This window comes from Cricetulus griseus, chromosome 4, assembly GCF_003668045.3.
Source record: "Cricetulus griseus strain 17A/GY chromosome 4, alternate assembly CriGri-PICRH-1.0, whole genome shotgun sequence".
Taxonomy (NCBI): domain Eukaryota; kingdom Metazoa; phylum Chordata; class Mammalia; order Rodentia; family Cricetidae; genus Cricetulus; species Cricetulus griseus.
In genome coordinates this window covers 9,408,020-9,435,943 of record NC_048597.1, presented here as the reverse complement: position 1 = coordinate 9,435,943, position 27,924 = coordinate 9,408,020, and the positions used below count along the sequence as shown (strand labels likewise).

Below are 27,924 nucleotides of genomic sequence, written 5' to 3'. Positions count from 1 at the left end.
GGAGCTGTTTCTTAAAAATTAGCTAATGAAATATTATGTGTATTTCCTTTAATTCTTTTGGTATGAGTTATATAGTTCAAACATGCTAATTTTCATTTTTTCTGATGGACATAATAGTTTGTCATAAATTTCTTTTTTTTTCTTTTTTCTTATGGTTTTTCGAGACTGGGTTTCTCTGTGTAGCTTTGGAGCCTATCCTGGCACTCGCTCTGGAGACCAGGCTGGCCTCGAACTCAGAGAGATCCGCCTGCCTCTGCTCCCAAGTGCTGGGATTAAAGGCGTGCGCCACCAACGCCCGGCTAATTGTCATAAATTTCTTATACTGGTCTACTGATTAGATTGACTAGCATTGCCACACAATATTAAAAATGAAAGCATAAAGTTCTGCAGGCAATCTATTGAGTTAGAATTAGGACAGAATTTTATATCAATACTAATTCTGTTCTGGGACAGATCCTTTAAAACTTAATTTTCAAGCTTCTGATTGATCATCAGATCTTGAGATATTAAATGAAGCTTACTTATGAATAATTGTTGGATATCTGGATAATTGTTCAGTAAAATATGCTGACAAGTTTGTTTTCATGTGCATGTGTAGCTCCATAGAGCTGATGTACGTTTATACATTTTTAGGTTATAAATAAGATGCCACCTAGGGTCACGTTAATTCACATGCTGGTCATTCTTGCATTTCGGAAGCCATTAAAGGCTTGTGTGCAGCGAGGGAGTTGCACATTCATGTATGTGAGACAATGAACGGACTGAACTTTCAATGGCGAAAACATACATCACATTCCAAACAATGAACATACACAAGTGAGGGAAGAGCATGGTGTATACAGGATATGGAATTTGAGGAAATGGAACATCATGACCTTAAAATTTAATACCTGTGCCAATCTAAGTAGATGCAAAGAAATATGTTGAAATCTAAGCAAAGCTTATGTAGTTTTAAAAGTTTTATTAAAAAGATGTACAGATTAAGATTTGTGACATTTTCTCCCAAGTATTCCAAAACATGAAATTTGAACTTACTCCCTTTCAAAAATGATTTTTAGCCTTAGAGCATCTCTCCTCTCTAATAAAAATTAGTGACTTACCCTCCTTGTAATCTGCTCTAACAGGGTTCCATTCCTAATCCACCCCACCGGCCAGCGGTTTCCACTCCATCCTCTTTCTTGTTTGACAAAGCAGTTTGGAAACTGCTTTTGACAATGAATGGAACATGAATCTCAGAGTCTCAGGGGAAAATGGGGCCAGATGCTCTGACCACCTGGTGTGCTGGGTAGTTATTGGTTATTTGATGCTGAGGGCAACATCGTTTTGACAGATGCTACCATATTGCGTATGCACATATACAGTCATATTCTCCCATTGGGCCATGTATGGAGAACCTTGGGTGATGGTTCACTACTGTGATATTTGAGAACAAATTTCAATTAGTCAAAGACAACAAACCTATTGTCAAGGATCAAGTGTTCAAATATCAAACTAAGGTCTGGAAAACCACTTCGAGGAACTGTTCTCTCATTTGCTCTATGGTTTGTGGGATTCTAGTGGTAAGGAAAGTAGTTTTCTGGTAAGCCATGAAATCTCCCACATGTTCAACACCTTGAAGAAAGCTAATCTCATCAAATTGTATAGAAATGCATAAGGATACTATACTGATACAGTTCTTGGACTGTTGTAGTATACTTATACTATCAAGTGAATAATATTGCCCCTCTTCCAAGGCCCATGTGTTAATTCCATATATAGTCTGTATAATAGACTGTCAAGGAGAGCTATATGACCAAGTAAGAATGGTAACATGGAGAGATCACTTGGATTATCTGACTCTGCCCCATGTTACCATGAAAATCTGTATCAGAAGGGCCCAGGAGGTGCTAGGCCAATACAAGATGAAGTGATAACAGTTGCAGAAGTCAGAGAGCATTTTAAAAGATGCTACACCACTGGCTTTGAAGTCACAGGGAAATCTCTACAAATGGGGTTTTGAGAATGTCTCCTAAATCTGGGAAAGGTGAAGACATTTAGTTTTTTTATACCCTCCAGAAGAAATTATCCTTCCAGCCCTTGATTATGGCTCCATGAGACCGGTGTCAGATTTCTGATTTCCATAACTGTGAAACAATTAAGTTGTGTAGCCCTGAGATGGTTCAGTGGGTAAGTCACTTACAGCCAAGCCTAACATAAGTTCAAAACCTGGGGAAAACAAGCTGAAAGGAGAGAACAACTCAAACCTGGTGTCCTGTGGCTTCCATATGCACTCTGGGGCAAGTGTGTGTCTGCAGACATGCACACCCACATACACACACACACTTATACATTCATACACACTCAAACACATACTCACACACTTAAACTCACACACACAATCACATTAACACACACTCATACAACACACCCTCATACACAATTACAGTCACTCACACACTAATACACTCATACACACACACACACACACACACACACACACACTCACATACTCATGCACACACACTCATACACTTATACACACTCATACAACACACACACTCATACAATTACACACACACACTAACATGCATACAGATAAATAAATAAGTGTAGGGATAACCTTGAGTTGTAATAAATCAAATAGTTTGTGATAATTTATTTGAACATCAACAGGACCTTTAATCACCTTGTAATAAAAGAGTCAGTGAAAATAACAAAAGCCATTTCTAGAAAAGAGAGACTCTTGAAAGTCAAGCCAAATACTAATTAGAAAATTTTCTCATAGAAGTTATTTTGTGAACTCAGTAACTGCTTGGGGCAATGGCTCTGACTTTCCACCTCGTCTCCAGTAGCCTATGTAATTAATTAACATCTTATGCCCCCACGTAAATTAATCAAGCCAAAATTCAGTGACAACAGACTTCCTGTGATATGAATAGTCGTCTGACATTATTTATGATGTAATCACAGGCTGGTGGATTACCTAAATCTTGACAATAAAACAAAAGGATGACTCTGTGTTCTTCAGTGCCCTATGGGACCACTAACAACCCTGTGCATGATTGATGTAATTCTAGAGGCTTCTTTCTCCTTTTGTTGTTGTTATATTATCTTCTGTTGTTGAGGGTCCAGACTACGAAATTACATGTTAACTAATAATTGTTTTGTCCAACAGAAATGCAAGTAATTCATGACCTTTAAAGGTTGCCCTGTAGAATAAGAACACAGTTTTGACTCTAGCTGGACAGGATAACTTCAGATGTCTTCTGGAGGAGATACTGTTACATTGCTACTCTGTGAACCCGCTTTAGTGTTTGGGTGCTCCCTTTATTAAGAAGATCTGGGGTGTCTCTTCACTTTGGATTCTCCTGAGAGTGTCATTGATAGCTTTGGGAGATGTGAAGGAATGTGCGTGTGTCATCTCACGTGACCTTGAGGGAGTATGTGGTGTTAGGTCAGGTTCCTCAAGAGAACAGATCCTACAGGCAGCAACCCTCCCTGGAGGATCCAGAGACAGACTCCCTCGTGTTTTCCTGGTCATACTGCATCCCTAGGTCGAGGTCGTGAGAAAATCATGGGGCAAGGTTCCTTTCCTCACTTTATGTTGTGGCGATGGACTTTGCCAATGCCATGAGAAGAGAGCCCAATCTAACCCAAAATGAAAGAAGAAATAAAAGAACACTTGTGAGTCACTGCTGCAACCCTGAATTTCACTAGCCCTGTGGCTTTTTCTGTATCTGAGTTGCCCAGATTGACTCATCTTAGCTCTCAAGGAATCGCTCAGAGAGAAAGCAAAACTTATGTTCTGCCTCCTGGGACCCCGTTTCTTTGCTTAGTCTAGCTCAGAGCAGCCTGTCCTCAAAGTCAAGGCTGAGAGGCTAAATGGAGTTGTCTGCAGGAGGAGAATCAAAAGGAACCACTGTAAGGCAGCCCTTTCCCTTGGGGTCTCGAGTCTCATCACCTGGAATTCAGCATGGGATTCTAATCTGCAAAGGAAAATTCTTGAAAAAATTGTCTGAGCTCCTGGTCTTGCATGCCATTGTGGTTGAAGTCGTTCTGATTTGCTGCAAGACCACCTCTCAGTGCCATCATAATTGCTTCTGTTTACCAACCACTTGCTAAAACTGGGCTCTGGACAGACTCTTCTCTGGGATTTTTTTTTAATTCTTTAATTACTACTCATAATTACATATCCATCCCCCCATTCCCTTTCCCTCCCATCCTCCCATGTTCCCCACCTCCCCAACCCCTTTCCCAACTCCTCCCTAGGGATAGTGAGGCCCTCCACGGGGGACCTTCAAAGTCCCTCATATCATTTGGGGGAAGGCCTAGGCCCTCCTTGCTTTATCTGGGCTGAAATAGTATCCTTCCATAGGGAATGGGCTCCCAAAGTCCATAGGGAATGGGCTCTAGGGTTAAAGACTGGCTCCACTGTTAAAGGTCCCATAGACTGTTTTGGCTCCTAGCTGGCGCCCACATTCAGAGAGCTTGGTTCGGTCCAATGCTGTTTCCCCAGGTTTATGCTATCAGTAGGGCAGATGCACTGTTTCTGCCGGTTTCTCCAGCCCTGTCTTGGCTCCTTTTCTCATCCCTCCTCCCTCTCCACAACTGGATTCCAGAGTATGTTTCAGTGTTTAGCTGTGGGTGCCTGTTTCTGCTTCAATCAGCCACTGGATGAAGGCTCTAGGAATGGTAACCAAGGTAGACATCATTCTCATTATAGGGGAAGGGCATCCTCTGTGTTTCAGCTGAGAGACTTTTTACCAAAGTTTGCTGACTCAAAATTTTAATTGTAAGGCTGCAAAGCACATGTTAAAGTTCTTTCTTGTCACATGATCCTGCACCATTAAAATGTCCTCTGTATTTACCCTACACAGTCTTCTCTCCCCTGCATTTTATTTTGACAAGTTCAAAACAGCTTCTTCTTTTATTCTTTTGTTCTATATTGCCTTGAATTTTGCAAGATACACTAGATCCATGATATGACAGACTAATTTTGAAAAGCCAAGTGGAAAATTAGGAAATGTTCAGGTTAAAAACAGGAGGTAGTAGTAAAACAACAAATGGAGAAGTGTCCATTGGCTTCAGTTCTGACAACTGCAATCGGACTGCACTGAGAAATTAAAAATCAACAACAACAACAACAAAGCTTCGAGGAGGTATCTAATTCATTGTGGAATGCTGTTCAGAAACAAAGCTTTGCCATAAACCTGGCGTTGTAAACAAGGGATTTTTCAATGTAATGACAGCTAACTTAAAGTGTTATAAACGTCAAACAGGAACATGATATTTTGGGGAAGAATTTGACTTTGATATCAAACAATGTGAGTTCAAAATTTGACCCTTAGTTTGGTTAGCTAGAGCTTCTGGACAAAGTTTTTTGATTTTCATTTGTGAACGTGAGCACTGTCTTCACCCAGATATTATAAAGAAAGAAATGTGTAATGCTTCAAAACCTTAACAAAGGATTATTAGTATTGAAGCCCAATAGAAACCCAATTTGCTTATTTCCTTGCTTGCTGTCCCTTGCTGATGTCTGGTTACTCATAGAGAAGCTCACAGGGATTTTGGCTTCATTTCCAAGCCCTTTTCATGCTGCTCATTGGCAAAATGCAGAGGGCCCTCCCAGAACAGCACTTATGTTAACAGAGTGACATAATGAGCATGTCACATGCACTTGTTTGAGGTGGAGTCCAAGGATCTGAAGCTTCTCTACTTTAGTCCAGTTAGCTGAAGGTATTTTTCTCAGCACACACTGAGAATCACTAAGATATGACATTAAAGCGTGGCAACTCCACAAACCTGATAGTCTTTGCTATGTTTGTGGAACCATGACAACAAAGAATTGGCAAACAGATATTAGGCATGGAGCATTTTGATGATTAATTTCCCATCCGTATGTATGTATGTATGTATGTATGTATGTATGTATGTATGTATGTATGTATCTATTAATACAGACACTGTGACACCGAGAAGCAAATAGTAGCATTGATAATGTTATGGAATTGAGAAGGCCAGCTACAGTTGGTGTGATCTGTGTGATGGGGAATGTACTGTGTATGTTTATCTTATTGATTGTTAAATAAAATACTGTTTGGCCAATGAGAGGGCAAGTAGACGGGACTAGAAGTCAAAGTGGATTCTGGGAAATGTAGTAGAGCAGTGGTGAGACAGGCAGGAAGTGACATAGCAAGGAGACTCATATTTAAGCAAAAGGAAACAGGAAGTGGCCCCTCTTTCCCCTTTGCTTCCTCCAGCAGCAAGATGTGATCCACCGGCAAGAAGGGACACCAATAAGGCGTCTGATAAGATAAATCTTATAAAATATATAGATGTATGATAATTAAGACTGAGCTAAGAGATGAGGAATCCTAGTCATTGGCCAAGCAGCATTGTACCTAATATGTCTCTGTATTATTTTGCCCATCCACGCGATGGGCAGAACTTGGGCAGCTGGCGGAGCCCACCCATGTGGTGGTAGGGCTCAGTGGCTTTTGGCAGAAAGATTTATCATAACATCTGTGTTATATTTAGAAATTAGACACTGACATATCCACTGGAGCTTAACAAGGTTTGATAATTTTTACACTTCCATTGGCAGCATTGTGACCCCAGTATTGGGCATAGGCTCATAGAATCTCTCATCCCTATAATCTAAGATATTATTTAAACTAATACAAGCCACTCTGGGATAAATTATTTTGTTGAATTGTAAGCAAAGGAGATTTATGGAATCTTCTCAGACTCTGCTGGCTCTCAAAAGTAGATATGCTCACATTTGTCGAAGCTGTAATTATTCTTGGATTAACTACTGTTTTCGTGGTCCTCCTTGGACGACTGCATTGCCTTTTCTTACATAACCCAAAACTTACTTCTTCCTACTGCAACCTTAGGATTCCTTCAGTGGAACACTAGTCTGGTGATAGTTTAGCTGTATGCTCACTGAAGTCTAAAGTTTGTATGTTGGTGTGGGTCTGAAGGTGGCTGTGCCCCTGGTCCAAAGATCCCTGCATGTGGCTAGCAATGGAGGTGCTTAGAACTCCCAATGGCCACCACCAATGGACATTGTGTTCTATTGTGGATTCATCCTCAGATTCTGTGCACACACATACTTTATACATTTGCTCCTTCTACTCTGTCTACTTGAAATGCCCTCTACCAACATGTTTTTAGAAGTCTTCCTTATTGATAGAATGCAAATGTTATAAGAGCAGAGATGGGGAGTTTTCCCCTGATATGTTTCAACAGATAAGGGGAGTGTCAGGTCCCTAGCAAGTACTCCTGACATGCTTGCTGAGTTAACAAAAGAATCAAGCAGAATCAGTTCAAATGGCACTTCTGATTGGATGCTGTCTGAATAACTCCATTTGGAACATCTAGTTTTTTTTTTTATCCTAGATTTTTTTCTTTCTCCCTTGTCATGTGTGGATGTATGCATGTGTGCAGGCACACTTGTGTGAGAGAGTGTGTATATGTGCGTGCTTGTGGAAGCCAGCAGTGGGAATCATCCTTGACCATTCTTCTATTTTCCTCAATGAGGCAGGGTGTCAGTCAGATTCAGAGCTTGCTGAGAAGCTAGTCTTGCTAGCCAGCTTGCTCAGGGGATCCCTTGTTTCTACCTTCCTGAAATGGAGATGAACTGAAGAGAGGTCATCATGCCCACTCAGCATTTCCATGGGTACTAAGAATCCATCTTTGGTCTTTACATTTGCTTTTCAAGTGTCCTGACCACTGAGCCACCTCCCCAACCTATTGTTCTAAAGGTTTTAATTGTGTTTGGTTTATAGCCAATAATGCTCCACATAGCAGTCCCTTGTTAAAACTAATAGTGGGTATATCCCTCCAAGCTATGCTTTCTTAATGCTGAAGTAATTTATATTAGCTATTCCCTTTTCACGTAACATTATTAGGTACATAGTCTATGTTTACTGCATGCTAATGAAACTGCTTTTCTGAGCAAGCTATTTAAAAAAACTCATGTACTACTACAACTTCACAAGATGCAGAAGTGACATATCAATTTGACAAGAAATTATTTTGAAATGACATGAGCCCTTCACTGTTAAACCTTCTCATATCAGAGACCCTTCTGATTTTACTTCAATCACAACATGACAGCACTTTGCCTAACCTTTGGGTTTCCTTATCAACACTTCTATGGCTTAGGAATAATTACTGTAACCCTGCCATCTGCTTCCCCAGGGCTTCCACATCTTCTTCTCTAACATGAAGATGTTGACAAGGACGATATATGGGAGTTTCCTATTCTGTTCTCCGTAATGGTTTGAGAGTTACTGAAATTCCAGTAACTGAAGACAGTCAGATAAACATGTCAACTTGAGGCCAGATCCAAATGTCATCAGAACCACTTTTGGACCTCTTTAAAATCTTAATTTGCACCTTGCAAACTTAAATAAAAAATAGACAAAGATGGCATCTAGTTTTACAAAGATTCAAGTAGACAAAATGTCCAAAGACTCCTTTAAAATGGGATCAACTTTCTTGTCATTCACTAGACATGCTGAGCCCAATTCTAGAGGGATATAGCATTCTCTTACCCACTAGGCAAGTAAACTTACTTTGTTGCAACATTATTTTTTTTCTATCCCCTCTTGGGGTACCTTGTCATCCTTTGAAATGCTCTAATAGTTTGAACTCAAGTGTCCAGTCTCTGCAACTTCTTAACTGCCCATTTTTTTTTGGAGCTGTGCCCATTGGAGCATAAACAAGGGAATGGAGTTTGCCTAAAGCAATAGCGTGATGCTTTGGCAGAAACTGCTGAGCAAGCCCTCCAGTTTTGCTTTCTAGCACCACATTAAACAATACCATCTCAACCCAAACACTTTCCAGCTTTCGTTTCCCCAGGATACGAACTCTAGGATTGAGATTCACGCAGCTTCTGAAGAATGTTCAGTCAAGTGAAGAAAACAGTGAAATAAATCCTGTGGCATTTCATGAAACCACTCAAAACTACAAAAGACTTAATTAGACTATGGTTATTTGACTTAATGATGTTTTAAAGCAATATTCACTAGTCATAGGAAAGGAAAGAAACTCTTTGCCTGGTGCCATGTATGCTGCAAAGATGCTGCATTCAAAACTACTTTTAGTGAAAGCAGCATACATTTCCCAGTCTACTGTGGAATAATTAAGATGGGCCAGTAAAAGTCAATTGTTTTGATACCATCACAGCTCAGTTGACTCGTGTTCATTAGATAGGATGAGCCTGTCTCCATTTCGCTCTAGATTAGCATCGTTTTCTTCCCTTTGGTATTGTACTGGTTGCTTTTTGTCAATTTGACACAAAGCTACATGTATCGGGGAGAATCTTAACTGAGGAATTGCCTTATTATATTGAGCTGTGTTTAAGACTGTGGTGTATTTTTTTATTGACAATTGTTGTGTAAGGGTCCAGGCCACTATGGGCTGTGTTACCCCTGGGCATGTAGTCCTGGGATGTATAAGAAAACAAAGTGAATTACCCTTGAAGGGCATGCCTCTGTGGTTCTGCTTAAGTTCCTGCCTTCAGGTTCCTGCCTTGCTTGAGTTCCTCTCTTGGCTTCCCCTGATAATGGACTGGAAAGTGTAAATGGAAAAAAACCCTTTCCTCTCCAAGTTGCCTTTGGTCATGGTATTTTAAAACCCAGCAATAGAAAGCAAACTAGGACAAGTGTGGATAAAGATTCACCATCAGTCTTCTGTGGCGATATCTTGCTTATACAAATAAAGCCTGTCTAAAGGTCAGAGAATGGAACTTGCCACCAGCTAACCATAGAGGCCTGGAGGTCTGTACAGACAGACAGGAAGTAAGATAGCTGGTGAAAACAGGATATAAGCAGGGAGAAATAGGAAATAGCTCTCTGGTCTGCTGAGATGCTAAGGAGGCAGTGGCTTGCTTCTTCTCTCTGATCTCTCAGCATTTCTCTCTATATCTGACTCTGGGTTTTTATTAGTTAGATCAATTAAGATCTCCATTTACAGACATCCTAAAGTAAAAATTTTAAACCAAGAAAAATCCCTAAATGTTGAGTGGTTCAGACTTCTATTTAGCACTTTCTTTAAAAAAAGAATATTAATAAAAGTATACATGTGATTTAATATTTAATAATGCTATTCCTTCAACATTAAAAATACATAAAGCACCTTCTTAAGAGGGAAGTGCCATGTGAAGAGGCCCAGCAGCATTTCTGAGAATCAAGAATGAAGCAAGCAGAGTGGGCACTTCACAGTTCTGCTTCCTCCTTCAATAACAGAGATGGGGAATCACTGTATTGTTTCATATTTTCAGCAACATTGATGTCCTTTAGGTCTTGCCTTCAGGTTATTATCTTCCCCCAAGTTTGAGCAGCTATCACCAAACCTGAATAACTCAAGATGTGCAAAATAGTAAGAGCTACTCAATCAAACAATTAATAAATGATATTCTCGAAAGACACCTATACTGATGCCCTCAATTCTGATCTGACACGACCTATACCTAACCACCACTCACCTCATAGTTACCTCTCCAGTGGCCTTGCATGTAGTCCTAGAGGCACAAGCTGCTTGCTTGATTACATAAGAAAGACAGGGTGCTAAACTCTGCTTACTGATAAATTCACTGAGCATAGAGGATAACAGATCATTTTATATCTGACATCAATACTTTGCTTAGTATTAAAAACTATGCATTGGCAAAATCCTGGGGATGGCATTGGATTCATATATTTTCCTCTGCATCTTTAACACATTTCAGGCCAAAGAACATGGAAAGAGCATTCTGGGCTGGTGTTGCACACTCAGGGTTTGACAGTTTGCAGCAGCTCAATTGATTAGATCACATTTATTCAACGTCTGTTTATTATTTATTGTTTCATGCTCATTTGCATTTTCTTTTCATTATACAGGGACATTTGGCTCCCCTCCACACATGCTCATTAACCTTTTAGTTCATTTATCACATTTTCCACCGGGATGACTTACAGTAACCTTGATAATTTCTGTCCTTCAGATTTCACTTCTGACATCCCTCCCTCGAAGAAGCCCTACCTGAACCTCAAAGACAGGTAAGGCATTCTTCCATAATTGTCAGCATACACTGATTTGTATGGGATTGATGGCCTGCCTGCCTCTCTTATTTGACTACTTCACCAAGGACAGGGCATATAGTGATTTATAAAACTTGTACTTGGCGTTCTTTCTGTACCACATACTGGGTCTCTTCAGTCACACAGAATCAATGGTGATTTCTTTAGTGGAGGTTGGATGGTAGGGTAGAAGGGGAATAGACTTTTCATTCTTTCCATCCCAGATTTGTGTCCTCTTTGCTCCTTGCCAGCTGGAAAAGTTCATCCAAGCAACTGAGTTTCATTGTTGGCATTTGTTGTTCAGGAATTTAAAGTTGCCATACATACAGGAAATTTCAAGGATAAGTGCTATTAATCTTATCTAGACATCATAAGATGACCAAATATATTCTTGCTTCTCTTCATCTCTCAGTTATTTCCATTGGGACTTTCTGTCTTTGAAGACACTGAGACATCTTCCTTCTAAATCCATGTATACATAAAGCCAGTGATACTTTTGTTATTTAATTCAGGGTATACATGTTTACATGTGGACTAGCTTGGATGTTGACAGACACCCTCATAGTATTGGTGTCTGGTAGATAAAAGCAGCTTTGTAGGTTTCAAATGATTTGTGCTACTTGGGATATAACAAGTATTTTTGCTCCAAGAGGACTTTTCTGTGTAACAAATCACTAGGTGATTTCATGCAAGGTTTACAGCAGTTTTAATGGAACCAGGGACATCACACGTAAAAGCATTACAAGGAAGAATAAAATTGTAATTGGAACTCAATCAAGCAATTTGTTGAAAGAAACGGCTTGTTTCCATCATGGCCCCTTTTAACTCCACTAAAATAGAGGACATGCTCTGCCCTCTGAGGGGAGCAATTTGTTGGACTTGCTTCAGGGAAATCACCACCTGTCTTCATCTATCTGGGGTGGTCTGGCCTCTGATGAACTTAGATCTCACTTGAACATGATGCCAAGTTTGGTATGTCAGCAGTTTATCTTTTCCCAGAAAAAAAATCCATGAAACAGAGGCCTTACTACACAGTATGGACATTATCCTGGGGCAGGGATTAGAAAATATTCTGAGGGAAGGCTTTGAGGGTAAGATAAAACCAGCATAATTTTACCTCCTTCCCTAGTCTAAGCTTAAGTTTCCTAAAAGTTTTAAAGATGAATATATACACTTGCCCACTCTGCCTATTGCTCTAGCAAATCATTTAGCATCCTACATATTCCTTCTTGGCACCATATAAATATAAGCTTTAGGGTACATTGACTAATCCAATTTTAAATTCATGTAGATGACAAATTGCCTTCTCACTTAAATTTTGAGAGTAGAATTCCACAAAGCTTTCAAATTGAGAGGAGACAGAATTCCACCCTCCAAATTTCCAGAAAGGAAAAGAACCACATGAATTAAAAATCACTTTTGAATTGAGAGGAAGGCGTCCTTGAATTCTTACTGAGAGGAAAATGGAGATGACAAATAGAAACTGGGAAAAGTGTTCCCTGTCTTTCCCACAACTATCAGGCACTTGTCTTGACAGAAGTCAGAAAAAGTCAAATAAGACAAATGCTCAAATGTTGGACATGAGGAGGGAGGGAGATATTACAAAGATCATCTAGTCGTAGGCTTCCCCTATTACTCTTTATTGATTTCTCAGTTCCAACTGTGGAAGGGCAGTTTTTTTTCATAATGTAAAACCAAAGAGCCAAGTTTACCAGTTGTTTAGCTCATAATAGCAGTGAACAAGTTTGCTATGAATCCCGCATAAGGTAATCTTCCAGTCTCGATTTCCCCATAACTATCTGAATTTTAAAAGAGAAACTCCTCCCACATTCTAGAGATAGCCTCAGTGTCAGGAAATTTTGAAGACCCGCCCTTCTAAACCCAATATAGCATTGAGGCTGAATGACCCATCCCCCACCACCATGTAACCTTAGGTCTAGGTATTCTCATTTTTAATCAATAAATCATGGCATCCCACACTCATAGCTGCAGCATTCTCTTCATGCTTTATTGGCTCCCAGTGTCCTAGTGCTGAAGAAGATGACAGCCTTATTGAATTCCTGATGTACAGGGGCCAATGAAGTATCTGAGAATCAAATGTAATGCTGTGCGTCCTGTGAGTACTTCCTGCTCAACAAATCTTACAGTAAACCTTTCCAAAAGTGAATGCTAGTTCTTTTTTTTTTTTGTTTTAGAAAGCTATTATTATTAAACTGGTCCTGTTTAAGTAGGGAACACTATACGTTGGAGTGTATACTTCAGAATAAAATCCATGTAATTTAAGTCAGTTATTTTCCTTGCTCTTGTGACAGACATCACTATTGCTTCACTCGGTTCCCTTTTTGCAGAATGTTGTACTGAGCCCCAGCTACAAGGAGTGTTGGCTGCCCTTGGCCTTTGGGAGTCTGCCAGCACTAATGTGCCCAGGAGATTGTGTTCCCAGCTCTCAGTAGTGATGGCCGCCTGTTGCCAATGAGTAACATTATCAGGCACTACCCTCTAGGGGGCAGTGTACACTTGGGTGAAAAATACATGTTTTGAGGGAGTCTTGTGAGGCTAGGTTTCCTAGGTTCTTTCTCTACTCCATTTAGCTTCTCACACACCATTGTTGGTTTCTTCTGAGACTGCTACCATTGTTGGTCACCTGAGCAGGCTTCCATCTTTTATGCTGCACTTCCAGGGAAATTGAAACCTACTGTAGTTGTTTGAATGAAAATATCCCATAGGCTCATAGAGATCGACACTATTGGGATGTGTGGCCTTGTTGGAGCATGCATGACTTTGTTGGAGGAAGTGTGTCACTAGAGGTCAGGCCTTGAGGTCTCAGATTCTGAAGCCAGGCCAGTGACCCAATCTCTTTCTGCTGCCTGTGGATCGAGATGTAGAACTCTCAGCTCCTTCTCTAGCCCCATGTCTGCCTTTGTGCCACCCATCCTTTCTATCATACAATAATGCACTAAACCTCTGAACTGTAAGCTAGCCCCAATTCAGCATTTTCCTTTATAAGAGTTACCATAGTCATGGTGTTCTTCACAGCAATAGAAACCTTAACAAAGATAGAAGTTGGTACCAGGGACTAGGTATTGCTATGATAGACTGGACCATGTTTTTGTTTGGAGGAATGTGGACTTTGGGATTCTCAGTTAGTAAAAGAGTGGAATGCTTTAAGTGCAGCTTAATGGACCATATTAGTAGGAACATGGAAGACAGTAGTACTGAGAGTGATTTGAACTGTGGGGGCCTGGCTCAAGGGATTTCAGAGAATATTAACAATATGTGACCTAGAGATCTTTCCTGTGGTATTTCAGCAAAAAATGTGGCTGCTTTTTGCCCTTGTTTGAAAAGTTTGCCTGGGGCTAAAGCAAAGAGTTTTGGATTAGTTGTGTTGGCAGAAGAAATTTAGAAGCAGCCTAGCTTTGACTCTATGTGGTTATTAGTGCTAGATCTAATGAAGATTCATAATGAAAGGAAAAAGCTGAGCAAGGAAAAATACAAAATGTACAGTTTGAGGAGAAAAAAAGGACCCAAGTAACTAGAATGGAGCTAAGTCCTGTGTTCAGGGAGAGAAACAAACTAAAGAAAGGCCTGATCTTAAGTGGAATAAAAGAAGTGATGACCTCAAGGCAAGATCCCACTCAGTTAAGCCTCCAGCTTTTAAAAAGGAATTAAAGAAAAGTTTTGGTCCAGGCATTGTGGTGCATGCTTGTAATCCCAGCACTCAGAAGGCAGATGCTGGCAGATCCATGAGCTAGAGGCCAGCCTGGTCTACAGAACGAGTTTAAGGATAGCTAAGCATAGACAGTGAAGGAAACCATCGAAAGCAGAGAGCTGGTGAAGATGCAATTGAATGAGGGCCATGTTCTAGCCCAAACAAGTAGCAGGACTTGGTAGCTTTGACCAGGATGGCCTTCAGATTGCTATGTAGCCCAGATTGGTACTCAATTTAATTGTGCCGCAGTCTTCTGAATACTGACATTTCAGGCATGCACTACATAGCACTCCCAGGTAAGTAATTTTTTCTTCATTTTTATTTGTTTACTTTGTGCTGGGAAACCAAATCTTAGGCCAAGAGTGCATCATTTTTTTTTTAATAGAGAGTGGAAGATGACCTTTAGTTTTCCTTTTGAAGACTTTGTGGTTTATATTTTCACTTTGCTCATCTTTTCCTTCCTCTTCTTTCCTCTTTTTATCTATGACTTAAGGTATAATTCTAGCCAGAATGATTTTTTTAAATGCCTTTATTTCACCAATGGTATTATCAAGAGTCAAAATAAAAATTGTTGAGCTTGAGTTTTTTATAAGTCATAATTTGCTTAAAAATGCACACCTGGAATTATTAAAATGAGAATGATTAGAATGTAGTTTATAACTTAGCAAGATCAATCCTATGTGAGAATAAAATTTTATGCTCTTTGTCTCAAGTGTAAATTCCTTTAAGTTAAACTATGCAGAATAATTATCGAATGATAAACTCAACATCCATAGAGAACATTTTATTGTTTACTTTCTTTTGACATGCTTTGTTCATGTGGTGACTTGAGTAAGAGTGGCCCCCATAGGCTCCTCTAATTGTCTGCAGTATTTGAAATAATTAGAAGCAGTAGGAGGTGTGGACTTGTTGGAGGAAGTGTGTCACTCGTGGACTTCAAAAGCCCATGCAAAACCCAGTCTCTCTCTCGATCTCTGCCTATGGATCAGAATGTAGCATCAGATGTGTTTGCTGCCATGTCCTGCACCATGATGATGATGGACTAAACCTCTGGAGCTGTAAGCCAGCCCACAGGTAAATGCTTTCTTTTGTAAGAATCGTCTTGGTCATAGTGTCTCATAGCAATAGAATAGTGACTAAGAAAGTTGTTAAGTCATGCTGGTGAAGTGTGAGAGCTGCATAGATAATGATTCTCTCTGGTTAGCTCTATGGTATGTTTGGATGATGATGCTTTGACAGCATTTCTAATAACAGCCAGGTGAAAAGAAAACTTGCAACTCTTTTGAACTGTGCAAACTTAGTCACGGGTCAATAATTCACTACACTTACACATCTCCAGGATTTGTTGGAGTTCTTTTAAAAAATTGGTGGTCAGTAGATTAATAACTTATATTGATTCAGAAAAATACTTCTCAGTTTTTCATCAGAAGAATTTTGAACACAAACACTGTCATCCTGTGACTAGGTCATTTTTAGATCACAAATCACCACTATGTTAGTTTAAATATAGATCATTTATTAAATATGCTAGTATAGTTTTGTTAGATATTGGTTCAGAATACTTATTTCTAAGAGGGATAGATTATTTGGAAGGAAGTAAAAATAAGAGCTCTCTTATTAGGCTGGCTCTTACTGTGATAGTAATTATTGAAATACATTAGCTAAAGACCTTTTGTTGTTTTGTTTTGTTTTAAACTTGGAATCAATAAAAAGAAGGAATGAATGCAAAATCTTTAACACTGTTGTCCAAAAGGTTAGCTCAAAACCAATTTCCAAGGCAAACTTTCAGATCATTTATTTGCATAAAAGCCAATGGTAGATGCTTTCATCTGTCTCTCTGAGTGCTCTATTATACAGCATGTAAAGGAAGTCGGTATTCAAATAGTACTTTCAAGTTGTAATTAGCTCAAAGTTCAAATGTCTGGTTTGTAATACCTTTAATGAAGCAGCTGAAACCTTGGCTGCTGTGCCCCACCTTCTCTGTTCTGCTTTCCCGATGCGTCCTGGTCCTTATCGAGTGTCGGTGGCTTCTCTGACATCTTGGGGGCCAAAGCCCTTTCTTATATTTTCTTGGGTCTACTGTTTTCTATGTGCATGTTCTTATATAACTTCATTTGTGAAGACAGACACAATTTAATGCATTGTTGTAACTCATACTGTTGGTAAGCACGGAGTTGGACAGAAAAAGGATTCTCAGAAGCAAAGTTACTTCTTTTTGATGCTTGGAGTGCAATCTTTCCCAAATTGACTTAAGAATGCCATGTATTAGGGGGCAGAAGGTAAGAGGTAATGGGTTCTTAGAGACTTTACAATTTTAAGGGATGATTAACTGTGAGCCTCTCTGGCCTGCAGAGAGGATCTTTAGAAGCACATGAAAGGTCCTTAACAACCTGGCCTTTGCTGCTATCCACCAACTCACTATAATTGCAATTCACTTGGCTACCAAATAATTTCCAAGTATAGAGACTCTTCTTCATCTTGCTGCTTTGAGGGGGATATTGAAGCAACTCATGTGGAAGAGCACTATTGCCCTAGTGACCACCCTACCCTACACAGCTTATACTACCAGCCTAATCTGTAGTTCAGGGTAAGGCCCCTGCTTACTTTCTGTTTGTAGTGACTTGGAATAAGCTACCCTGGTAGTGAGGATGATATCTCATTTGTCTTAGGAGCACAGTTCTTGCTAAACATTTTAATCTTATAATTTGGTTGTAGAATGAATGTTTCAAGGCCTCCTCAGTTAATGACATTTGTAAAATACATATTCTTGGATTCAATGATTCCACTCTGGAAAAGTTTCTGAGTATGGATAATATAACAGGCTGAGTTATAGTTCCTCAAAATCCACATATTGAAGCCTCAGCCCTAAAATGAATAGTATCTTTAATGGTGCCTTCAAAATAGTAGTAAAGATGAATTGAGATCTAGAAGTAGCCTCTTAATTCAACATAACTGGGATCTTTAAAACATAGAGGAAACACCAGCCACACCTTAACAGAGACGAAGACATATGAAAACATAGCAAAAAAGCAGCTAACTCAAGCCATAGAGTTGCGTATAGGAGAATCAACTCCACCGACCCCTAATTCTGGATTTATGGATTTTAGATCTGTGAGGAAATAAGTTTCTGTTGTTTAAGCCACATGGTCTATGATACTTACTTTTGGCATTCCTAGCTACCTAATAGAGGTGATCCGTTCTCCCACTCTCTTCCTGTTACAAAAACCCTGTGTTGATCCTAACTCTTAGCTAAGGATCTGGGTTTCTATATAACTAGGGGAGCAACTCCTAGTTTGTTCCACCACAATCAATGATCCCGTTGCCAGCACCTATGCTTTCCTGTGCCTGATAGCAGGGCTGAACCATGCACTTATACCCCTGAGTATTCCAGGATGGCAACTTCCAATCAGTAAAAGGTATTGCTCTCCAAATTTCTCTTTGATATGTATTCTCTTTCATTATCTTCTTGTCCTTCTCCAAATGGATGAACCATCTAAGCAGCGTACAGACATGTTCAATATAGCTCATCTTTCGGAAGTATTTCCCCTGCCCACGTCTCATTTGCTAGACCTTTTACCAGGATCTGTTTCCCTGCATTCCCACAACTATATGAAGTAGAGGTCACCTGCCTCATCCTGTAAGATAAAAATGTGAGGATTCTAGAGCTAGTAGCTAACAAAACTTTCTTTCAGACTCAAAGAGAGTGTCCTTTTGAGAAGGTGGCCCAACATAGCAGAGTGATGTCCAAAGAACGCATACCCTGAATGTGAGCACTGTAAGATGCTCTCATCTGTCTGTAGATGCCCATGGACTGTGTTAGAGCTACTTCTGTAATGTCTGCTATTTGATCTGGCTGCAATATTTGAGAATCTGTCCTGTTACCATTAAACTGTAACTCTCTACCACTCTGTGAAGTCAATCAGTGAGTAAAAAGTCACTCTGTTGGAGAGGCAAGTCGCTGAACAAAAACTTCAGGAAAGTCATGAGTTACTGTATTTTCCATCTAAAGCTTTTAAGTTCTTTGTTCTGTAAGTGCCAATGAGAATGATAGAATGTACAATGGGACCAGCCATATTTTTTTCATCAAAGAAGTGTGAACACTCACAGACCAGAGGGACTCATGCAATAGAACCCTTGATTTTTATGATTCTCTGGGAAGAGGAAAACTCTGGATGATAGGCTGCTGTGAGGACTTAGGAAATTTGCATAATATTTAAATACCATATGACTGCTAGAAAATTTTGATAATTAAATCATGTACATAAACAAGGGAATATAGCCAAATGTTTGGGGGGGGTGTCCACATGAAGACTGTTGGGCAGGGGTTGGAGCTCTACTCTCCATTTCGATTTTACAATTGGAGATCAGACAGGCAGCTGAAGAAAGAGATTGAAAGCAATGGATTTGCATCACTCTCAGGTCAAGATGGCAGGCAGGTGTGCTGTTGCAGCATCATGCAAGCGGCTGGATGGCTTTTGAAAGTGGTATTACAAGGCTGCAGGATTCAACAAGCTGGGTTTAATGAGAGATGATATAATGTATGAGACTGAAGATCTGAAAGAAGCCATAAGAAGGCTTCCTTAGAATCTTTATAATGGCAGAGTGTTTGGAATTAAGAGAGCCCTGGACCTGGCCATGAGGCATCAGATCTTGTCTAAGGAGCAGTGGACAAATATGAGGAGGACAAATTCTACCTTGAACCTTATCTCAAAGAGGTTATTTGGGAAGGGAAAGAGCAAGAAGAATGGGCAAAAAAGTGATCTTGTCATTGAGATCCATGGATGTGCCTGGTCTCGGCATATTTTAAGAAGCTGTTTCAACCCAAAGCACAATTGAAGAGTTATTTGCTCTGCAGATGCCACACTGTAAATAAATGTCTACTGTAACCATTGTTGAAATAAAAAGAAAGCATTGGATTTGCAGGCAGGTTGCCACATTGTGCCAGTTACTCAACTGCAATATCCTCAGTTTCCATATGAAGTAGAGGCAAGGCATATAGGGTTTCTGTAAGGACAATGTGAGCGCATGTTGATGAAGCCATTGCTGTGCCCAAACTGTATCCTCTTTAATGTCATATACTGAAGACCTAGCTCCTAATATATTAGACTATGACTATGTATAGTCCTTATAGTGGTCTTACAGTGAGGACATTAGGATGGATCATCACCATTATTACCTGTGCCTATTAAAAAGGGGAATTTGGAGAAAACTCTCTCTGTCTCTGTCTCTGTCTCTGTCTGTCTCTCTGACTCTGTCTCTGTCTCTGTCTCTGTCTCTCTCTCTCTCTCTCTCTCTCTCTCTCTCTCTCTCACACACACACACACACACACACACACACACACACACACTAACCCTTTAACACATGGGCCTTTAAGGAAACATTCCAGATACAAATCATAGTATACCAGCCACAAGGGAAGAGGAGAGGGCTAAAACAGATTCTTTTTCATAGGCCTCACAAACAAGCAAACAAGTGAATGAACAAAAAAGCAAACAAGCAAAAACCCTAATAACATTACTGCCTTCACCATGACCTCATGTCATGAAACATTACAGAACTGTATTTGAAGCCATCTCCTCATTGTTTGGTTTTATTGTGGCTCTAGGAAATGAACTTCACACCAAAACATTGCCCAATTCTACTTACTATTGTTCAATACTTACTATTTCCTCATTAAGTTTCTTAGTGCTCTCAGACTTGCTTCCACAGTAACTCACAAGCTGTACACTTTTACCCAGTACTGAATCTAGGCACCAGATTTAGGCTCCTAACCTGTACCTGGTTCTCTCAGAAAAGTCAGCTTTGACACCTGGAAAGTTAACCCCATTTATCACCAGCCTGCCCTTTAGGCAAGCCATTAAGTGAGGATTGCTGGCTAATGGGCACAGCAAAGATATCTAGCATCAGGATCTGCTGGTCCCCATGGATGTAAGGGAGGATGGGGACCTTTCTCTAGTCCCTTCTTTCTCTCCCTATTTCCTTAAAACTGCATGTCTTTGGTTTTTATTGTTCTTTGTAAGTTTAACCTATCAAGCTTGGGGTGAACAAAGAGCTCTCAATGTGTTAGCTTTGCATTTTCAAAGAGACCCTTGTCTATTTTATGTCTTTGACTCTCATGGAATATTCAAGCAACCTCATGTCTCAGGCTGCTCCTTGTTGGGGGGAGCTGTGGTCATCTTTGTATCATCCCAAAAGATAAGGAAATGGAACTACTACGTTAATAGAGAGAAAGAACATAGTACCCTGTTACAGAAGCCATGAGCTGAGCAAGCTCATTTTTGAATCACCCTGGGGTGTGTACATGTGATTAAGTTCACATGTACTTTACTCTAGTGGGCTCCCATGTCTCTCTAGATGAGACTTCTGACTGGTAATATGGGGCAGGGGTGGACCTTGGAGAGTCAGCTTCCTTTTTACTATTCAAAACATTGACTATAACATTAAGTTCTTAAAGAATATTGAGATTAAAATTAGAATATTGAGATTAATATTAATCCTTTTAGAGGTTGCTGAGTTGATGCAGCTTTATTTCAAATGATGTAACTCCTCAGCAATGAGACCCTGGGTAATGACCTGACTCCCAAAACTTAAGGGGAGGAGTGTGTGTGTGTGTGTGTGTGTGTGTGTGTGTGTGTGTGTGTGTGTGTATCCCCACCTGAGAAGCCTGGTGTCTTAACAAACATTATGACAAGTCTCTATGAGAAGGTGTTACACTGCTAAATCAATACATCTTTCTTCCTTAAACAGAACGATCTTTTACTGAATAATGGCTTTCTGAATCAAGCACATAATCTAAGAAAATAAAATAGTGCCACAGAGTCTAACTTGACTTTATTTTCAAAACCATCATGTTTTATACCAGTTGCTGAGATATATAGGTGTCAACACTCAAGAGGACTGGCCTCAGTTGGCAAGCCCCACTTCTTTTTTGGTTTGTGTTTCAAATAGGATTTTTATTAATATGGTAGTGTTTGACAATTTGTTGTCTAGTTTTTGCTAATTGCTTCATATACTCTATATGAATATATTCTCTATATTTTAATATATTCATATTCTCTAGTCATAAATCTGTTGATTGACATGAGTAGCAAGCACACTCTTTCCAGTCTGGGGATTCAAAAGAACAGTTAGTTTTAGTAAATGAATCCTAAGGGTTTTGAATAGCATATTTATCAGGGAGCTACCTGTTTTTAATCCCCAACTTCCTGAAGAATGTATCCTTTCCACATGCAATATTTAAAATAGAATGTTGCCTTGTTGAGGTGGCCATTGAATCATATTTTAGAAGGATTGCAGTCACAATACGTCTTATTCTTAATTTTATGTCTCAAATTTGAAGGAGAAAAGGAAATTATTTCACATAGCTATCTTAAGAGGGGAAGATATCCTGATAAGGCATTACCTGTCAACTTTCTGTTATACCTCCATAGGTCTTGTTTTCACTATTCTGACAACCTTAACAGTTGATATACACCTACTCATTTATGAATGTGATGATTGTGTGTGTGTGTGTGTGTGTGTGTGTGTGTGTGTGTGTGTGTGTGTGTGTGAATGCTCATGTTCTTGTGTGGATGTACACACATGGTGCGCACAGGGGAGATAGAGGACAGCTTTGTAGAGACAGGTCTCAGCTTCAGTATTCATGCGGGTTCCAGGGATCAAACTCAGGTGACTTGCTATGCATGTTAAGTGCCTTTACCACTGAGCCATTTGGCTGGGTTTCCATACATAATCGTTTCCCATTCTTTTGAATGCCTACTTACTATTATATAAATTAGCATATTGTATTAGCAACTTTTCCTCAGCTGACTATGAATTCATTGCTGGAAGGAGACACTTTGCTTACAACCTTGAATCCTCTTACTTGAACATGACAGTTACTCAAGATATTTGTGAATGCTAAGGCTGGAAGGAGTAGCATTTCTAAATGTGACAGCCCTTTAGGTAGTGAGAGCAAAGGAGAGGCAAGACACCAGGCTGGGGTATGGGGGAGCTGCTACCTTATGGACACCATCCCTAAAAAGGGCTGGCTCATTGATTACAGTGAAGAACAACAAGTGCCTGTACCCTACTCATTCCTTGGGCCCTTTTCCCCCTGTCCTTTAGAGAGGTGGACAGGCACACTCTACAGGTCAAGAGGAAAGCCATATGAGAGGAGACAGCAATGTCTGTGAAGGTGAAGGTGGAGGGGCAGCCAAATGACTCAAATTCAGCTCTACATCTCAGTCCAACTCTAAGGAGGTTTTTTCTGAATGAATTCCAAGTTTAGAAATTCCCTATTGGCCTATGAATGAGGTCAGTGACACCTGTCACCATGTATTGACTCGATAATTAAATTAATCATTCATTCAGTTAAAAAGTTTTACTTTACTAACATGTCATGTGGAATTATGAAAAGATCACAATGGCAAGGTACCCATAGGGAATGTGGAACCGTGAAAAGAGATCAGAGATGGTATTTTGTAGATTTCAAGAATTTGTTTACAATTGGCTCTGACTCCTGAATGGAAGATTTAACATGTGTAGCACATGGTGTGTAATTCAATTGACTTTTAATTAAAGGAGCTCCACTCTACATGTATTGTAGAAACACAGCCCTGATGGACTCACTGTACAATTAGTGCTTTACTGAGGTCCCCAGAGTACCACATAGTGACAAATATCCATAATTCGCTTTCTTCTAAGCAATGTAATCTGTGTCCAGTCACCCACAATTTGATGTCAGTTCTAGAAAACTCATATAAAAACAAATCTGAAGTGTACACAACAATGGCAGTGAAAATAAATATCAGTCCAAGGAGGAAATGATAAATGGGACCTTTGGACTACACAGCTTGTTGGGGTGTCAGCTATTTCAGGAACTGAGATGATGCAGTTACTATATTCCCATCTGTTCAATGTATAATTATTTTAACTATTATGCATGTTGTTTATAACTCATTATCTTGCAATAACAGCCTGCACAGTTCACTGCATAATTTAAAAATATAACAACTTTCCTTGCCAATATTTGATTTCCAATTCTAAACCTGCTGACTTTAACTATATCTTTTCCATGCACTCTGGGGGAAACTAATTTTTATTTCTTTAGGGTTTATCTTAGAATATGCACCTGGATTTTCTTCAGCATAACCTAGTTTCCTGGCTCTGGGTCACACAGTGACTTCTCCTCTGAAATAGAATAAATCTGCTCTTGTCCAGGCAAATCCATTAAATGAGTGGGATCACAGATCTGAGGCATTCATATGCTCAAAGTGGACAGGAATAGAGTGCTTGTCTAATTATCTTGATGATATGATCAATAAAACCCAGAAAATCAGATTATTCTCTCTTGAAATATGAAAATTATTTGGATTATATTAACCAAATAATTGTCTTTGCAGTGCAGAAGCTTATTATTATAATAGCCAATCAATATGTTATTTATATAAGAAGATGAACAGATGGCTCCCACGTGGGGATGAATTCATATTTCACTGTAGTTAGTTTGGTCATATTTAAAGAAACATCACTTAGTTAGTCACTATTCCATATCTACTGTTTTCAGAAAGAGAGCCTGTATTGGATAAAAAAATGAATATAGCAAGGTCTTAGGTGTGAAGGGGTAGAGGGTGCAAGTGGCTGTATGCATGCATAAAGAGCCTGAGCAGAGTGTCAGCTATCCTCCTCAGCCATTTGTGTCTTACTGCCTTGAGATGGGGTTTTCACTAACCTAGAAGCTTGCCATTTTGGTTAGGCTGGCTTGCCAGCAAGCTCCCCAGATGGACCTGTTTCTGAACCCCCAACATCCAGAGCTGGGTTTGCAGACATGCATAGGCATATCCAGTTTATTATGTGGGTGTTGGAGGTTTGAACTCGGGTCCCATGTAGTTTTTTGAGCTAATAGTCTTCAAGTCCCTCAACAACAGAATGGAACCTAAAACAGTAAGCCAAATAAAACCTTTCCTCTGCTATGTTGCTCTTTGTCTGGATGTTTCATTCCTTATCGCCACAGAAACAAAAGTAGAACAGGTCCTCAAGCTTGTAGAACAAGTGCTCTTAGTCACTGAGCCATTGCTCCAGTCCTGAACATGACAAGTTCTATTTCCAAGAAACTCATTGTGTAGGACACATAGAAACATTTCCATAATTAAATGCTATAAATTCAGTGGAAAGGGTTTGTACAGCATTGTGGAAGAGGGCAAAAGATTGTAACAGCAAGAGGCAGTGAAAGATTACAAAGAAACAGTATTTTCCAGACATAGCAGGACAGTTGCACACAGAAACTCACAGTGGTTGTGACAGCATTGCAAGGCATGCACAAATTCAAGCCACAAACTCTCAACATGGAGAAGGCAGTGTACACAAAGTTCTACCCAAGCCGTGGAGTTATTTTCAATTAATAGCTGCTGGGGAAGGGAGACACAGTTTCCTTTAAGAATTTGGCCTTTGGGAGGTCAACCACAGTCAAATTGGTGCTCACACACCCAAGAGTATATGGGCAGAACACATTGGAATTGGTGGGCTCTAAAAGTAACGTTGGATGTGTAATGAAGGAAGGGTTGACCTGAGAGGAGTTGGGGGATTGGTGTGAATATGATGAAAACATATTGTATGAAATTCCCAGAGAATCCGTAACAAAGATGATTATGCAGTACTTTTGTAGAATGGTGCAAAGAGTGTGTGTGTGTGTGTGTGTGTGTGTGTGTGTGTGTGTGTGTGTGTGTGTGTGTGTGCTGTTTTCTGAAATGCTTTCTGGAAAATGTGATTGCTGAAATAAGCTGACATGCTTAGTTCAATGTCCTCAGAAGAGGTAGCAATAGGAAGGGCATTCCACTAGAAGGGATCAGAGGAGCACGAACGTGGGAAAACACCAAGGAACAAGCACTAGACCTCAACCTGTGGGTCTCGGGATGTGAAAGGGGAATGAGCTGAAGACTGGGCTAATAAGTCTTTGCACACTGAAGCTGTTCACGACTCTTAGACTCAGTTTTCTCAAATAGGTTGTAGCAAACTGACAATGACAGTAGTGGCTATTGAGTCCGGGCTTCTGGGGGTGATCACAATGTCGGAGAAGCTAAGTGGATCTAGCAAGTAAGAACCAGGGGTATCCCTGAGAACAGGGAGACTGTCAGACACCATGGATTTTCCATGGGGACCAAGCTGCAGTGATAAATGATTTTTTTAGGGGCAACTTTTCAGGGTAGGTATCATAAGATTCATCTCACCCTCTAGTTTGCTTAAGTAGGTTTAGCATGCAAATGGTATGGTATGGGAGAAGCTAAGATACAGATGAAAGAGTATTAGGATCAACAACATTAAGGTCTGGATTGTCTTGTGAGGAAAGAGAATGCAAAAGCAGGTGAGAAAATGGGTTTTAAATAGAGTGAGCATGAAACTGAGGATGCTTTAGTCACCAAAAGATGATGGAGGAGACAGCTACGTGGGCAAAGTGGTTGTTGTACAGTCATGAGGACCTAAGTTTGGATACCCAAAGCCTAGGTAAGAAGCTGGGAAAACCCTTGAATCTCATTAGCAGCAAGATTAGTGGAATCTACAAATTCAAGTTAAGTGAGAGATCCTGCCAAAAATAAAGGTAAGATTGATGGAGAAAGGTACCATTTGTCAACTGCTACAGATGTGCACACCCATAATAACACACGTGCATGCACACACACACACACACACACACACACACTCACTTGCACACACACATACACACATGTGCACACACACATGTGCACACACACATGTGCACACACACACACACATGTGCACACTCACATACACACACATTATCCCATGTTCATGAGGAAGTAAGAAAACCAGAAAGGCTGTAAGAGGCAGGACTATTTAGTAGAGCAAATAGATCTCTAGTTGTGTTAGCAACATTCTAAAAAGAAATCCACGATCCATGCTCTTTATAAACCTGTCCTTACTAACCTGCCAGAATCCTTCACTTTCTTCTGACTCTTTTCTGTATTTCTGATGACTGTTTGTCTGTCTGGCCATTGATCAGATTCTTCAGGGACAACTATCCAGGGACCATGGTGGTTACTATGGCTGTGTCTCTTCCAAATTCATACAGAAACTCAGTCCCCTTGTGAACAGTAGCAAGAGGGTGGCCTTTAGCATATGATTGGTACTCTTCTGAAAGAGCTGGGACAAGTAGTTAGTCTCTTTTTATTCTTCCTCTCCTCTGCCATGTGAGGATGTTTCAAATGCCAATGACACGGACTTCTCAGACTGCAGATCCATTAAAACTGCCTATCTATTCATTAAAAAGTATCCGGTATCAGGTATTTTGTTAAAGCACCACAAACAGGTATGTATAAAATGATGCATATATACATATAAGTGGGAAAATATAAACTATGAAAGTTATTTTTTTCAGACCAGATTTCTTATTAAAGAAAGACTGAAAAATATATAGTCTTTCTTTAATGGTATATGTCCTAAATGTGAGATTTGAAGAAACTGTTATCGTTGATATGGGGCCAATAAGACGGGCTGTGCTGAGAAGTGCAACATGGAACTGCTGAATTTTTCAGTAGCTGCAGACGGAGAAATGTAAAAGTAGACGTTTGACAGAGTTCTCAGCCCAGACCCAGTGCTATTGGGATAATCGTTCTGATAAGCAAAATCAAGTGACATATAATAAGTGTTCCTTTGTACACTATATAGTAGGATACAAGTGTGGCAGAGCTTACCTTTCTTGGGAGACTTTAATTGTTTTGTTTTGAGTGTGTGTGTTGTGCAGACATGTTTGCCCTTGTGTGTGTTTGTGTGTGCACTTGTGTATGGAAGTTCAAAGCTTACGTTAGGTATCTTCCTTGGTCACTTTACCCTTCATTGGCTGAGGCACGATCTCTCACTGAACCCAGAGTTTGCCAGTTCTGCCTAGTCTAGCTAGCCAGCTTGCCCTGTGAGTGAATACTGTATGAGTCTCCCAAGTGCTGGGGTTCAAGGTGGCTGTCATGCAAGTCAGCTTCTATGAGGAGCATCACTTTGGTCCCAACTCATCTGGGCAAGTTTTTAATCTGCTCCTCCTTCTCCTGAACTCTCAATTTTTCTAAGAACCCAACTTTCACCTGGTTCTCATGTAAAACAGCAAATAAAAAAAGTAAAAGTCCAAGTCACAAACCAAAATTGATGCATCTGCAGGTAATTTGGTTAAAAAACATTCT

At 40.0% G+C, this 27,924-nt stretch overlaps 1 protein-coding gene and 1 pseudogene across 8 annotated transcripts in view; one reads left to right on the top strand and one right to left on the bottom strand.

Moving 5' to 3' along the window:
* Grik1 (glutamate ionotropic receptor kainate type subunit 1) overlaps nt 1-27,924 on the bottom strand; it is a 366,206-nt gene that overhangs the window by 57,653 nt on the left and 280,629 nt on the right. The gene's annotated exons all lie outside the window — the stretch shown is intronic.
* Nucleotides 19,183-19,517, top strand: LOC100771632 (annotated as a pseudogene).